Here is a 16,364-nt window from a genome sequence, read left to right on the forward strand (position 1 = left end):
GAACAGATTAAAGTAGAAGGAATGCAGTGTACAGATTTCAGATTTTTTATTAAAAAAAATAAATTAAAGAAATCAATTTTCTATCCTCTGTGTTAATGAGCAAAATATTGTGTTGATCTACCACATAAAAATCCCAAGAAGGAACAAAATAGTTTGTAGTGTTAGCTATGATGTTAACATGTTTATTTCCATGAATTAATTAATTACAAAGGATTTAATACAATTGGTCACTAATTTTTTTCCTTTCTATATATAAAAGGTCCCGCCAGAACCTTTGCTTTCACTTGTTTCTGGTATGCCCATAAGTCTGACGCACAAAGTCACATCTGCAGAAATGACAACAGCAAAGCCACTTCTCTTGACTCACTTGGGGCTAAATTTGCTTCAAAAATCGACCCAGTGTGACACTGGGAAAGACTCAAGTTGTGCTAAGAGATGTTAGCCTGTCAGTGAAGCTAAGATAGCGTGTGAATGCTAAACATGCAGCAGCAAAGACGGATGTCGCCACAGTCCACATTTATAAAGAAGTATTTTTTCAAGTCAGTTATAATCAGGGTTCCTGAATAGAATAGCACTTTCCACAATCTGACGGCTGAATAACATAAATAAAACATGAAAAAACAATAAATATATTTGTTGTTGATATTCAATAATGTCAATTTATTGAATAATAGCAGCGAAAGGGGTTTTCAAATGAATGCTTATTTTGACTATATGTAGTTTTCATTTAAAATCCGATTCTTTCCGATGACTTAATTACAGATCCTGCAATTAACTCCCACCATAAACATTAACATAAAAAAATGTGGAAATGCAGAAAGGCTGAGTGTTTATGTAAGGCGCTTTGATAATCGTTCCCTGTTCAGGCCGCACACTGGAGGCAGGAATGTTTCTTTGGGAGAAATGTGAACGCCATGGTGTATTGGTAAATTCAGCAGTTCATTCTGAACGATTTAGCGTCTCTAACAGCGTGCCGCCGCCGCCGTCGGTGGAGATGAAATTGAGCTATTACCGATAAGACCAAACAAGTACCTGCAGTAGCATTTCTGGATTGCCTCTCCTTATTTGACACCGCTTTGCAAATAAAACCGTTCACTGAATCATCAAGGCAGATCTGTGAGGAACTTTACAGGCAACAGGGGAACCTGTGATGAATTTTTCGGTTTCTTTTTATCGAGCCAGCACATATAATCCCCTCGCCGTGTCATAGGAAGATGAATTGAGTCTTGCTTTTCCCCGAAGACCAAATTAAGACAGTTGCTCCGTCTGTCACCGCGGTCTCTTTAAGGTCCTGCGGTGTCGCATGACTCCGCAGGCGCTATCGAGTCATCTCTTAGCTGCTGGTGTTGTCGGCGAGCCTGGTTTAGCTAATGAGCCGAGACACAACAGCCTAATAATTTCTTCCACCACTCCACAATGGAGGGCTCATTAAAACATACAGAGAAATAGGCCACATGTTCTGATTAGGCTGCGGAGGCTCCTGCGCGCCTCTGTCACTTCGTGTAAAGCACGTGTGGGTTCTGGTTGTGCGCGTGTTTGGCGTGTGTTTGGAGATCAGATGAATCCCTGTAGGGGGAAGAAGCGACGCAGGATTGTTTCTAAGCAGGCGGATGTTAAGGAAGGGGGAAAAAAACGGGAAGAGATGAACGTTTTCAACCCCAATCTGTCTGTCGTCTTTTTATTGCTGCTATGTCACTCTGGTTTCTGTTGCCGGCTTCCTGTCCCTCGCCTTTCCTGGAAGCCAAACACGCAGAGACAAGCACACGGAAACTAACAGACGGGGTCCTCTGCTGCAGTCACCGCTGATTGTTAGTCTTTCCAGTCTTTGTTCACCTTTTAACCTCCACCTCTGACCTTTGGTGGGTTACACAGAGCCTGGGCGGATTGAACATCCCCTTCCACTCGGAACATCACACAAGGACACACTTAATGTCCATTAACCTGCAACTGCCCTCAATAATGCACACACACTTTCAATCACACGGTGACAGGATGCACTCAGACAGCTACCCCACCCCACCCTTCATCTACCCTTAACAATCACAGAAGCTCAGAGCTCTTCCTTCCTACCTTTCTGCCTCTCCCTCACAGCCCCATGTGTATCCCCTTTTATTGCTCTGGTCGCGTTTCGAAATGTGCACACCAATGAAAGCTCCCCGCAACACACAAAGCCCGTTTCAGCTGAACCAAACAAGCAGGATCAAACGATTTCACACCTTGAGGACAAAAGGGTTTGAGAGCTCCTCAAGGACTTTTATGGTGTGTTCTCACTTTGAAATTATCACAAAAAGGAAAAGCCGGAGCTGCGTTGCAGCATTAATGGTCGGATGTGCGTTGGGCTTCCGAAGGAGGCCAAAGGTGATTTTCAACTGTTCGGAATGGGTTTCCATAACCAGAAGGACGGTCCGCAAAACAGAATGGCATCTTGAATGAAGACTGTTCATTAGTGGTGGGGATTCCCTGAAATGATTCAAATGCAATCCCTTTCATATCTGTATCTATTTATTTCTATTCAGGCTTGCTGTACCTGTGCAGGTTCCATCACAGGGCTGAGAAAGAGATAACACACGCAAACTACCTCCAATAAGTTGGTAAAAATTACAGGAAAACAATAAATGTGACAATGTCACAATAATTAAAAATTGTTCACAGTGGTGAAATTTTGTAAAAAATGTCATCTGAGTGCTGGCAGCTCCAGGATGAGTTACTGGGCCAATGAGGCGGTCCAGACAGAACTCCTGTGGCTAGCAGCTAATTTAAGGCTAACAATGCATGTTTTTCTCTGACTATTTATTTACTTTTTATTCCAGCACCCATGAGTGAGTTAAAAAAAGACTTTTGGGGGCTTTCCCAACAGTGCAGCTAGCTTTCACAACAGGTTGTCTCCAGATTAGTTTCCATCTTCCTCCTCGCTGGTTTGCTGTGAAAGCAAAACCTAAGTCTCAAAATGCTTTAAAAAAAATCACATTTCCCTGTATAGTCTTACTCAGTCAAGTCAAATGCTTCTTATCTGTTCTCTAATATGGAAATCTAGATTTTAGTTAGCTAGTGACACTAGCTAACTAATATTAGCTAGTCACACTTGACTGGCTTTGCATGACACAGCAAAAACAAAGGATTACAGGCACTAAAAATGTCTGTTCATCTGAATGTGGAAAAAAGGACACAGGGAAGGAAGAGAGGAAGGAAGTAAACGAGGACGGAAGAAAAAATGTGCAGGTTGGAAAGGAAGAAAGTAAAGGAGAGACACCAGAAAGGAAGGGAGGATTTTTAATGGGATCCTTGCACACCTCTTCCTAGTTACTACTGACAATATCTAAGAAATTAACTCAATCTCAGAATGCCCTTAACAAAAGAGGCTGCTGTGAGAACTTAAAGAAAATGCGTGCCTCTGGAAAAACTAAGACTACAACAGTTAGCAAGCCAAAATAAAATGCTAAAGTTGTTAATAGTAGTCATTTTAGGGGGAACCAAATAGAAGATTCAAACAAAAACATCAGTGCTATTTGAGATGTTATCACTTTGTAATTGCAGTATTTGTCTCCTTCCTACTGCCAGTAAATGTTAGCTAAAAGAAAAAAAAGAAAAAGAAAAAAAAGAAAAAGAAAAAAGGAGTTTAATTTGGAGCACAGTCCGGTTTTTTAAAAGCTATCAAAGAGAGCACTTGTCACAAATTGTCTGAAACCTAATCTTCTTAGGCGGAAAGATTGATTGCAAAATGATAATTTGTGACCTCAGTTCATCCGTTTTCATTTCCACGATTCAAATGCATTTCTGAAAGGTTCAAAATGTTATCTTGAGAGCCTGCGAACCAACGGAGGCGCCTTGAGAGGTGACGCCGTCCGTTCGATGAATTTCACAGCCGAGAGCTCCTGGTTAGAGATCAACCTTTAAAAACTTGGAGGTCCATCAAAATTCATTTTTGAAGATTCGAATCGGAGCTGAAAGAGTTTTTATGAAAGCCCAGGCGAGATGCCTTGAATACAAATGTGTGAGTCTGCTTGCTGTCTGGCGATGCGTCAACGTTACGCATTTAAAGGTTGCCGGTTCAAGTCCAGAGCAAAGCACCTCCGATGCTGGACTAGAAAACTATCTTGTTACAGAGCTTCTTTTAAAAATTGATGACATGAGGGATTTCAAGTGAAGGGAAGTCAACATGGGCCTGTGCATTTTCTTGTTATTTCCTTTCATTTATTCATACGGATCTCGAGGGCCGTGCATGAAACTGGAGGAAAGTAAGATGTTTTTTTTTTTTTTACTCCCTCTTTAACTGTTCCTACAGAGCTGTTGCTGTGTGTGTTTTTTCCATTTAAAGCATCAAGCTAATGGAGCTGACATGAGGACTCCACTTACAGTGGAAAAAAGAAAACAAAAAACACCCCCACACTGTGCACCATCAGAGTCCTGGTACAAAAATACTGGTGGAGACTGAAACTTGGTAAAACTGTGTAAATTTATATATAAATATGTTTCTTTGTGTTAAAAGAAAAACAAAACTGAAGTTATTATCTTTGGTGAACAGTCTAGAGCCAGCACGCGACTTCAGCTGTTACATCTAGAAACCATGATCAGGTCACAAATCTGGGTGTGGTGATGAACTCGGACCTGACCCTTCAAAATCGCATAAAGACAGTCGGCCTTTTATCACCTGAAAAACATTTCCGGGATCAGAGTACTCATGTTTCAGCGAGATCTAGAGAAACTCATACATGCATTTGTCTTTAGCCGCATTGATTACTGCACAGGTCTGCCTAAAAAACAACAACAATCAGACAGCAGCAACCGATCCAGAACCAAACGTGGAGAAGACGCGTAGTTTCTGTGCACCACAAATCTGGAACAAACTTCAGCAAAACAGCTGCGTTCCTTTAAATCAGGACTCAAACCCTTTGATTAGTAGCATATGGAACATTGACCAACACAATAGATGTGCATTGATGATTTTAATGATGGCATTTGACAAAATGTAACATTTATAGCTCATTTCACCATTGGTGAGCGCATGGTGCTTTTATGATGTAAAGCACTTTGAACTGCTCTGTCGCCGACTACCTGACTCGACTTGAATCGAGGAACTTTTCCAGATTGCAATTCCAACGTTTGTTTGTTTTTCTCACCAATTTTGAAGTACAAACACAAAAAGACGGAGTCTTTAAATCCGGAGCCTCGTCGCGTATTTTGAAGCGCCGTCCCACGCCATAAATCTGGCGAGGCAGATCTCTGCATAAAGGGGCCAAATGAATAGCCTCATGCTGACCGGCTGACATTAAAGGCCTGCGTGCTTGCGACCTTGTGTGTTTGCCGGTAGATTGTGTGGTCTGTTGGTGTCGAGCCGGCACAGATGAAAGGCTCCAGAATCAAAGCCGGGTTCTGACTGTAGAAGATGAATGCAAACGAGAGTGTGATTGTGACAGATGCAGCGCCCCTCTGATACACCCAATAGTTTGTTTCTGTCATCTGCAAACAGTTTGAAACCACCTCTAAAGCGTCCATCATCAACGTATGTGACGCTCATCAATTTTCATGCGTCTGGGCGATTTATTTCCTGTGTGTGTGTGCAAGCAATTAATGAACGGTTCACTAAAATGAATTTGTACAAGCTACGTAAAACATCAGTTGTAATTTACAGCGGAGAAAAATGACAAAAGTCAACTCTATACGTCTTAATGAAACAACAAAAAAGCAGGAAAAATAAACCCCATGAGGGCTGACATTGTTACATCTCAGCCTTCCTCACTGCCTCTCTCAGCTTCTTTTATGTCTCACTCCTAAGAGACCCTGTAAGCCTTTAAAATTTCCATCTTCTCTCCTTTCATCCCCCCCCACGTCAGCGCTGCGGCATAGGCTAGTTTGCCCCCGCTTCTTCCCCTGGCTGCACTTCAACCCGCCTTGTTCTTCTTGTTATGGTCGGCTGGCCAGGCGTGGCCAGCTTTATAATTCTTTGATCGGAGCTCTGATCTCTTCCATCAGTGCTCGGGGGCTCCAGCTGATTACAGATGAAATGGATCTGATTTGGGCTGTGTCTGTGGGCCAAACACCTGCCCGAGCCCAGGGAAGAAGCACTGGAGGAGGAGCACAGGGCCAGATGAAACCGGATGGGCCGGCGGTGAGCTGATCGAACAGCGGGACCATCTGTGCTTTTGGTTTGTGGCGGAGGCGCGCGCGATTCTGCGTGACGGTGGCAAGTGTAGTTGTTTGAGAAGCACAGAAAGCATCCAAACTACCAAACCAAAATACCGGCATAGTTATTTTAAACCCACATCTTGCAAATGAGAAGCAGTTTTCAAGACTATTATAAACACCTGTTGTCTTAAAAACCAGCTATCAAGTCTACATTGATAAGTATTTACCTTCAACAGTTGTCATCCATAAAAGCTCTTTATGGTTTGAAGAGCTTTATGCAGTAAATAGATTTTTTCTGCTTGATAAATCTGAGGTTTGTCCAAATGTTTCTGTTTAATCTTTCGGCTATAACCGGAGGTCCAGAGGTCCATTTCATGACTGTATGGCGCTGTATTGTGTTGAAAGCTATCCAAAAACGCACCGCTCATAAAAAGCATGCATTGGAAATACTTAGTCGATGACACGGCTGAAACTCTGGCTATGCACAGGATTAATATCCAAAGCCTATTAGCTATCCATGCAAGGGTCCTTTTGTCGCATCCATATCTCAGCATAATATTTTCTGTTTATTTTAAATTACGAATGTTTCTGGCTTACAGGGGATGGTGGAATAAGAGTAGTTTTTAAATAATTCCAATTGACTTATTCAGGTTGTAGAAAAAGCTAACGACGGCAAATATAAAAAGAGCTGTTGAAGGGAGGTCTGACTAAAAATCTACAAACTCTCCACACTGTCACGCTTGTCAGCCTCCAGAAGATGAGCACCAGCCCGAGATCTACAGTATGTCTGAGTTATGCAGCATGGTTTTTACTGCGCATAGACGGCTGCAATCAGTGCCTCTCAACCATAGACCCTGGAGGTCCATGGTTGTAATTCCAGACAATCATTAGAGCAGCAAATCTCATCAGCCATAATCAGCAAAACCCATAATCAGTTAAACGAGTGGATCTTGTCGGAATACCAGGCAGCGTTTATTTTGTTGCTTTTTTAAAAATTGTCCTTAAAAAAATTGGGGGATACAGCCATACCATTTTTCTCCAACTTTTTTTTTTTTTTTTTTCCGGCTGACCATAATCATACGTGATAAAATATGTAGGCCTTTAGTGAGCGTCGACCAGATTCAAGCTAATTAGTTTGAGCGATGTACTGCTCAGCAGATCAGCAAAGCGAGATCTTGAATAATTCATCCAGGGCCAACGTTTGCTGTGATGGAGCTGGTGTTGCTGTTATCAGCAGAAATGATCCAAAACGTCTTAAGAAATCTTTCTACCTAAAGTCATTTCCATCACTGTGCATTTTTTGTAAGTCACTGAACTGAACCCTGTGTTAGCGTGCTAACACCACTAACGTTAGCTTCTGCTTTGGAGCTTCTTATTGGACAATTTTGGAAACACGAGCACCATGTCAAAGTTACACAAGCATAAACGCTACAAAATTTTGGACACTTGGGTTTTTCAAAATAACTTGAGAAAACTTAACTCTATTTGTAAAAAAAACAAGCAAACTGATTCTTAGTTTTGCAAATTAGCTAAAAAAAAAAAAAAAAACTAGCAAACATCTCATCCAGTTCTTGTTATCCATTACTAATAATGCATAATTTTATCTCTTGTCCTGGATGAATCTCAATTTATAACTCATCCTAATTCTGTAAATACAAATTTCATTCAACTAACTTTTGCTACTTGACCAAGCCTGTGTAATACCATTCCTAACCTCCTGGGGGCGGTATAGACTGTTGATGTTCATTAAAGAAAACTTAAGATTTATCTTTTTTTATTTAGCTTTTAGCTGATGCTTAGCAATTATTATCATTCATTCTTCATATTACCCTGAATTTGGCTTTATATTCATTTTGAACAATTGCATTCGCTACGTTTTGTATATTGAGATTTACTTGTATATTTTTGTTTTATTTTCATATTTAAAGATTTTTTTGTTTAAAATACCAGTTGTCTGAGTTAAATGCAATTTTAAAATCCATATTTATTTGAGGTTCTGTGTTGACCATCAGCACCCCATCATCATCATCATCATAAAGTACAGATTTTTGTTTTTCTTTCTTAGCCTTCATTAGCTTATAGGTTTTAATGCATTTGGATGTTTCTGCATTGTTTCTCATTACCTCCTGCTTTTGTCCAACATAAGAAAACTGTTGCTGTGTCACGAGTGCACAGTAAATGAATACCTATTGATTAGCTGACGAGCTGATTGAAGAAACTGGTGCAGAAAAACATCAACACCCAGAGAAGTCCGTCTTTCCATTTCTGCCGGATTTTCTATCAAGCTTCATTATTCTCCGGTCGACCTCCTGCTGTCAGTGCAGCGTCTGTTTTTTTTTTTTTTTTTTGTTTTTGTTTTTTTTTTGACAAGCACAAGGGCGCAGTGAAAAATTATAAAAAGCACGTGCACTCTGCCCTGCCGTGACCTGCCTGTCCTGCCTGCAGGCCCCAGGGGATTCTGGGGCAGCGCTTTGACCAGCCATCAATGTTCAAACACATAACTGCGAGCGAGCTCGACCAGGACTGCACGTCGATCAGCCTTGCTCCAGGCGGTATGAGCAATTCGCTGGTACACACACCTACACAAGCACATGAAACGCTATTTGGACGAATAATGTTTTTTATTGCCATACGTTCAAATACTTTCAAACATGTAAATGTGACTAAAAAACATGGTAATTCACCTGCATTTAAATGCGTTCCGACACAATGATCTCACGTGGAACATGCGGGAAGTTCACGGCGAAAAGGGAAAGCATACACAGAATGTTTCATTACATAACACGCACTCGTAGTTTTGAATTCGGCGCTCACGTGTGCTGCAGCCTGCTCTTCGCATATTACCGCGCTAATCAAATAACTCCTGCAAATATGCTGCATTTTTCCCCCTCCGGCCTCTCTCAGACAAACAGACAAAAAAAAAAAAAACTGACAAACTTTCTCCGTTCTGTTTCAGAGCTCATTAAAAAGTATTCACCTTGGTATAATTCAGAGCAGTAATCAGCTCTGAATAATAGAAAAGGCTCGTATTGAGGCCCGTGGGCACCAGACATACTGTCTCATTTCAGAACGACACCCACCGGCCGTGCGAATGCAAAATGCATTGAGGGCCTGCATCGCACACACACACACACACACACACACACACACACACACACACACACAACACACACACACACACACACACACACACACACACACACACCATCTCGCGCTGACTTTAGTTCACCACACTTGGCTGAGAATCACCGACACTCGCTCACAGTGTACTGCGGCTCCGGGAGGTGCAGGACCGCCTGCTGTGCTCCTCGGGGGGCTAATTGTCCGGTAGCACTCTTGCGCTTTCCTTCCCACTCTCTGACTTGTTTCCACTACTTCTATCTGTTCTTTTGGAAGAAGTTCAGGAGTTCACACTGAGCCCAGAGGCCTGCAGCCCAGTGAGGTGCCACTGGGCAGTAAAGGTCACACCTAGCTGGACTCCTGTACAGAAGCAGCCCACACATCTATTACTGGTGGGGAGATCAGGTGGAGGGACGGGTGCGGGGTTTCACTTAAAGAGACATAGTGGGAGAGCAATCCTGCAGATGGGTTGTCTTTACGTTGCCGTGCAGAAGTATGAGGTGTGGTGTGAATTTACCTTAAATATTTTATAAATATTGCACCCATACTAGCCCTTTGCAAGGCACAGCAGGTCGGGATTCTTTAGGACGATGGTCTCGGACCCCAGGCCTCAAGGCCCGGTGTCTCACAACTGTTAGATTAATCTCTGCTTCAGCAAGCTTGGCTAATGAGCAGAGCTGTCTAAAGCTTGACTGCATACTAGTGAGGCAGTTCAGACATTTAAGTTGCATTCGCATCAGCTCTTGTTCATTTACCCAGAAGGTCCGGTTCGCTTGGGAAGTTGGGAATGTGCAATTGAACTCTGATGCAAACCAGAAGACAGAACTCTGGTCTGTCTAAAAGCCTTTGTCTCTGTTCGGTTGAACTGAACTCTGATACCAAGACAAACGCTCTAGTCTGGTGCTAGTAGGAGTAATGGCTCGTGGTCTTTAGCTAGAGACAAAATAGAAATCCTACAATCATTTCTCCTTTGGAGGTTTTTGTGCTGTTTTCTTCAGTAGTTGTTGGTACAGCGTCGCCACAGGTGAAGAGGCAAACATGTTTATCGATTAGGTTGAATTGTTTGATCCAAGGCTGTATGAAAGTGAACTGCACCAGCGGAAAATGTAACAAATTTTAGTTCCCAGTCAAACCGAGTGTACCGGACTACCAGTGAAAACACCCTACGTTCCAGACTGTGAGACCAGAAAAGCAAGGTCCAGGAGAACTGGACCTCGAGTACTGTAGCTTCTTAAATAAATAAATAAAATAAGTAGGAGACTGGACGGCAAACTAGCGAAGGAACCTTTTCTAGTTTGCCCTTGAGCAAAGCATCTAACCCAACAACCTTCAATGCCTTCGGTGGCTGCAAGACGTTCAGAGATAATGAAAGACTTAAGCTCTGGCCACTGGGCAGTTCCCAGAAGCCAAAATTAAACAGCATGGTTCAACTGTGCTGCTCCCATGAATAAATGTGCATTACTGTGAAAAATGCAAAGTAGGACGCTTCTAAAGAGCACTGTGCACACTCAGCAGGAGCAAATTCCCTTCCAGAGGATAAAACGTACACCCCATGCCCAACCAAAACACATAAAAGCCCATCATATCAGTTTGCCGAATCAGCAGTCATCAGCAAAATAAACCTGGCAGATGATGTATAGTATACAGCGCAGACAGATATTTGTTGACAGGAGCAGAAGTGAAAGGTGAGACGAATCAGACGAGAGTGGCGGGCCTGGATGCTCTAAGCCCGGGTCTATTAGAGTCTGATTGCACGCATTAAGAGAGAGAGAGAAAGAGAGCGGAGCGATACGAGAAGCGTGCGTTTGGCTCCTTCGGCCAAACTCTGCATTAACCACCGCCCGCTCTCTACTTTGTTGAACACACAGGCTGATCGATAGCAATGAGTGAGGGGGTGTGGGGTGGCATGTGCGGCCGAGGAGGGGCTTATAGAAGGACGCGAGGCGAGCAGGAGTGGAAAGAGACTCCAGCTTTACGGGAAGATAAGCCAAGGATCGATCGCGAGACAAGGCCTGCCGCTGCGTGGACGGGGAGGACCGAGGAATGCAAGATGCGGCAGATTCACACCCGTTCACCTCGTCGGGCCCGGCCGACGGGAACTCTGTGTGTGTCGGTGTGTGCAGACAGCAAGGAAACACGCACTGCTTCGAGTTTCTATTTTCAGTCCAGTTACTGGTTTCAAGGTTTCTTTAAAAAGGGCTCGCTTCAAAATCGCAAAGAATTTGGCGGCACAGCGTTCCAACGGTTGAAAGTCCTTTCAGATGAGATGGTCAGAAAATTGTAAGTAAATGGAGTTCGTATGTTGAGTGAGTATAGTGCAAGGCAGCACTGCCCTCCACCAATAGGTTCCTGCACACTGCTGGTCAGCTGGCTGACAAAGTCTGCCACTTGGAAATATATTTGGTTGAAGCATCATCAACAGTCAAGGAGTGAAAACTGAAGACCTGGATATATCTTCGAACGACGGATATTTGAGGGGATTTAAAGTCTGAGGCGAACAAAACTCCCTGCACTTCTCATTTTTACCACGTCACCGCTGTGCAAGTATGCCTCTGTTTTGCAACTGGTAGCTCTGATGGTCCATTAGGGCCACCGTAGATAAAAAATTAAAAAAAAGTAAGAAAAAAGTACATTTTCGCCACAAAACTTAGAATTCTGAGCTCAATCTCAGAAATTCACTAGAAGAAACTTCTGAACTTGAAAAGTTGAGCATTTGCAAGAAAAAATACCTGAGTAAAAGCATAAAACGCAATAACATCATTAAAACTGTAAGATTAGAATTATTTGATACTATCACAAAGAAATTTCACTTTTCTGTCTCAAATGGAATTACATCAATTTTGTTATGAATTTTCTTTCTTTTTTTTTTTTTTTTTTTGGTTAAACTTCAATGCTTTCCTTGAAGGTGATGAAACTTTGAGAATGTCATACCAGCCATACCAAACACGCTCCTTTGGAAGCTGAAAGGTTTCTTATTTGTTCTTCACAATAAAAAGGATTTCACAAACTAAAAACAAAAAATCAAGGAAACTGACGTCAAAGTTGGATAAACCGGAATTTAAAAGTGAGCATTGCAGACATAGTTCAACACACGAGCACATTTATGTCTAAAACGGCGGTTTTGTTCCTGGCCGTCGTTTCATGGCCACAAACTGAAAAGATGCGTTTCACTGGAGCTAGTCTTTCTTCTCTTGTACGCTGAGAAGATTTCGACTCTGTCCTGTCAGTTCATATTAAAATATATATATAAAAAAGGAGATATTTATATGATGTAGGACTTCCAGTTGAAAAAGCCATCCTCCCAAGTTAGTTCGAAAGTCAGCCAGAGAAAGCAACTAGCATATAGCTAGTTGCGAAATGCTAGTTTAGCAACTAGAAATCTGAGTCGATTAAAGATCTTTAGGCCAGGCTAGAATGTTCTACGATTGCGACTGCGGACAGGGAAGTCGGGGATTTCCTTCCTAAAGACGCCTGATCCCAGATCAGCTTGGGACAAAATAACGTCGGATGATGTAAAAGTAACATTTTTGGTAATTGGGGGCAAAAATTTTGCCACACAGGGCAAGCACAAAAAACAAACAAACAAACAAAAAAAAACGCTGGCTCTGCATTAACACAATGAACTGAACATTAAAAAACGCAGCCGCTGTTTCGCCGCAGTAAATAAAGCCGCCGTTTATTGTTTTGCTTTAATGTAATCAGCTTGTAGCTCATGTACTGTATATGTCAGCGTCCTTTCAGTGAATTAACACTGCAGCTGCTGCTGCTGGGCGGATGGATGCTCGCATTTATCAGCAATGCATTTATCAGCGCCTTGCTGACACCTGCCACGCTGCCGTGATAACCTGCATCTCTGTCTGTCTCGCGTTTTCTCTCCCGCCTCCCTCGATCTCTGCCTTGATCTCCATGTTGTCGCTGTCACCCTGTCCTCCACTCCCCACACGCACGCACACACACACACATCCCGTTGAGCTCCCAGCCTATGTGTGATGGCGCCCTGTCAGAGAAAAACCATTTATGATCAGCAACCAATATCCTCCCAGAGATAGACACGCTCACTGAGAGGGAACCGGAATTATTAGAGAGAAGGAGGGATAAGTGTGGAAGAGAAGCACACACTCTGAGGGAAAAAGTCGAGGTTTAGAGAAAAGGGAAGGAAAGAAGGATGCAGCCTGGAGCTGTTTTTTCACAGCTTTGTGACTCCGAGTGTGTGTTCGCGCGCATGTGTGTATGCGTGCGTGTGTCGTTCCGCCGTTGTCACCAAACACGCGTCTGCACGACCCTCTTCACTTCGGCACGTCTCGGTATTCTCCACACATTCACCGGCATACAAATGACTTTTTTTATCAGAGGCAATTTACTTCAGTCTGCTGGAGCTCCCGGTCGCTCGATCAGGCAGACAACTAATCGTACATGAGAGAGCGCTTCATCACACACTTCAAAAAAAAATAAAAAAATAAATAAATAAAATAGGAGCCACCCACTAAGTAACACACACTGAGAGTCAAATCGGTGGTGTTTTTGTTTAGTTTTTTTTGCTGTGATAGAGCGCGTATGTTTGGGTCAGGAGGCAAAAGGAACGCAGTGGGACATTTGAAGGGGAGCGGCAAAAGCTAAAGAGGCGGATTAGCAGCTCGCTGCAAATAACTCTCATCAAATGTGAAGCCTGGCCTGGCGATTCCGACTTTGGCTGAAAGAAAGCCGCTGAGTTGGCAACATTGGGGCGACCATTGTCAACCGCAAACGTGCGGACATGACCTGGTGGGCGGGTCTGTCAGTCAGTTTCTCCGTTTGTCTGGCAGCAGGGAAACAGAGGACTTGATTTTTAAGTCGATAAAATCGGGGAATAAAATCAATCATAGAGCTTCCAAATTTAAGGAGTTCAGCCCCAATAAATTGACTCATCGATGAATATGTTTTTGTGATTTTTACCAATGTAAACAATATTCAATTATTGTCATTTTTTGTAAACAAAATTGGGGTAATTAGCAATATATAACTGTAAAACTAATAATTATAACCCTAACTCACTTAACTAGGACCAGAAACGTGTAATTGTCACTTTAGAACTCATATGTACAACTTTAATTTTGTAATTGCAACTTTAAGAACTTGTAATTACACTTACATTTTGTGATTATTGCATTAAAATCTTGCCATTAAATTTTTCTGTTTAATTACAACTTGAAAAACGTGTAATTATGCCATTAAAACTAGTAATTGTGACTTTTATTCATGTAATCGTGACTTCCTGTTTGGCTTATTCTTTCAAAGAGAACAAAAGCGTCCATAAGTGTCTGATCAAAGACCGAGAGACGTGTAACAACACACAGCATGCGATCATGCAGTTGTAAAGTGATACGATGGGGGAAAGTTGAGGGCCTGTAAATGATTTTGCCAGGCGCTGCACTGTTTGTGATTGGCTGAACCAAACTGGCTTAGAGTCCAGGTCACATCAATCTCACTCTTTATTAGAGGCCGAGGGCCGAAATGAAATCTTTAACCATTCCAGGGGCCACTTTACACCAGAAAGTAATCAGAAATGGAGAGAGTGGTGCTACATTTTCATTTGCTCCCACCGGGCGTCCCCACCGCCGCATTACGGGAGCTTCAGCAGTCAGAAATCACAGAATATGAACCGCGGCGAAAACTGTAACAAATGACTTGTGGGCGCATTCCGATTGCAGCTTTGGATCATGACAGAGAGCGTGCCAACATTTATTTACGGCGAACCCGAACTTTGATTTAGTGCCTTGGATTATATTGTGGTCTTACAGGTGAAATAAGAAAGAGGGCGACGGGGAGGGAGGGAGGGCTGCCTTTCTCTTCTAATCACTGAAACTGTGCTGGAGTCAGAAGTGAGCAGCCAGAATCCCCCCCACATCCCCTCATACACGCATGCACACCTTCCTTCCCAATAACCTTCAGCATCATTCCCAACAAAACTCTCTGAAATCTGAAATCCAATATCCGACCCCAATCCAACCTCCCTCTCCCTTTTTGGTTGCCGTTTTCCCCCCCCCCCCTTCCTCTTATCTCATGAATGGCTCGTCGTAGATCTCTGCTCGCTCTTTGTCTCGCTGCAGATTCATTTCTTTTTGGGAGTTCTTGAAAATGACTATAATTTTCTCATCCCTGTTGGGCAGCACCCCCCGCCCCTCATATTCACTTTCCTACATCTTCCTCTCTGTCATGTTGAATGCCCGCAGCATCCCCTCCTCCCTGTGCTGTTTGCTGAGGAAGAAAACATGTTTCTGTTTCTCTTCTCCTCCCTTTGTTCTGTTTTTTTTTGTTTTGCCTTTCTTCTTTTCTTACTTGTTTTTCGCCTCCTCCCTCGTGCGCCTCCGTGCTTTCCTTTTAATCTCCTCTCGGTTGTTTTTTTTCCCTTCTTCTTCTTCTCTTTATTCGTGCGTGTGCGCGGTCGCCGCGGAGTTCGTCTTCGTGAATGTTGAACAGCGACGCTCGACTCAGACGAAGGTCACATTGGCCTGCGGGAGACAAAAGAAGAGAGAAGAGGTTGGGAATGATGAGTGACGTTTGTTCGCGTGGAAGGACAAGGCACCTTAAAGTGTTGTGATGTCCAAAAAAAGGCATATAGATATGTTTTTATATATATGTATGAAAAATAACAAAAATTCAGTTTGGATAAATCTATAATTCAGAGATATCAAAACCTCTGATCCATCCAAAACTTGGAAAAGGAAATCAAAAATCTCCCAAAACTGAACCTGAATATCTATTCCTGTAACCATGGTAATGAAGGTCAGCTTTTTATCCCCCTACTGCAAGCCTAAAGTAAACCTTTCTTCTCGCCATCACCAAAATGTAACCTTGACTGCATGTTTACAGTGCCGGGCGACGATGAAGTGCAGTTTTTAAAGCAATATCGGAGCTGTTCTCCCGACAGGCGTCCCTTGAGGGGGTTTGAGCCGAAGAGATGCTGAAATTGCGATCAAGGCGCCGGTCCTTTTGATAAAACCGGAAGATGATTGTTCTTTAAAGTCGCTCCAGCACGGGCTTCGTCTGTAACTGCGATAAACGGGGGAATAACAGGTCGCACAAAGAGACGAGAGCCGGCGAAGCAAAGGGCCTGACATCGCTAACCTTCGGGAAACAACGAA

At 42.9% G+C, this 16,364-nt stretch overlaps 1 protein-coding gene across 1 annotated transcript in view; it reads right to left on the reverse strand.

Moving 5' to 3' along the window:
- The window catches only part of sema4c (sema domain, immunoglobulin domain (Ig), transmembrane domain (TM) and short cytoplasmic domain, (semaphorin) 4C), a 114,021-nt gene that overhangs the window by 58,810 nt on the left and 38,847 nt on the right, over nt 1-16,364 (reverse strand). Inside the window, exon 2 of the mRNA XM_055050633.1 lies at nt 15,559-15,731. The gene's annotated coding sequence lies outside the window, so the exon portion shown is untranslated. The remainder of the gene's footprint in view (nt 1-15,558; nt 15,732-16,364) is intronic.

The sequence above is a fragment of the Poeciliopsis prolifica genome, unplaced genomic scaffold (genome assembly GCF_027474105.1).
Source record: "Poeciliopsis prolifica strain line A6 unplaced genomic scaffold, Auburn_PproV2 SCAFFOLD031, whole genome shotgun sequence".
NCBI lineage: Eukaryota > Metazoa > Chordata > Actinopteri > Cyprinodontiformes > Poeciliidae > Poeciliopsis > Poeciliopsis prolifica.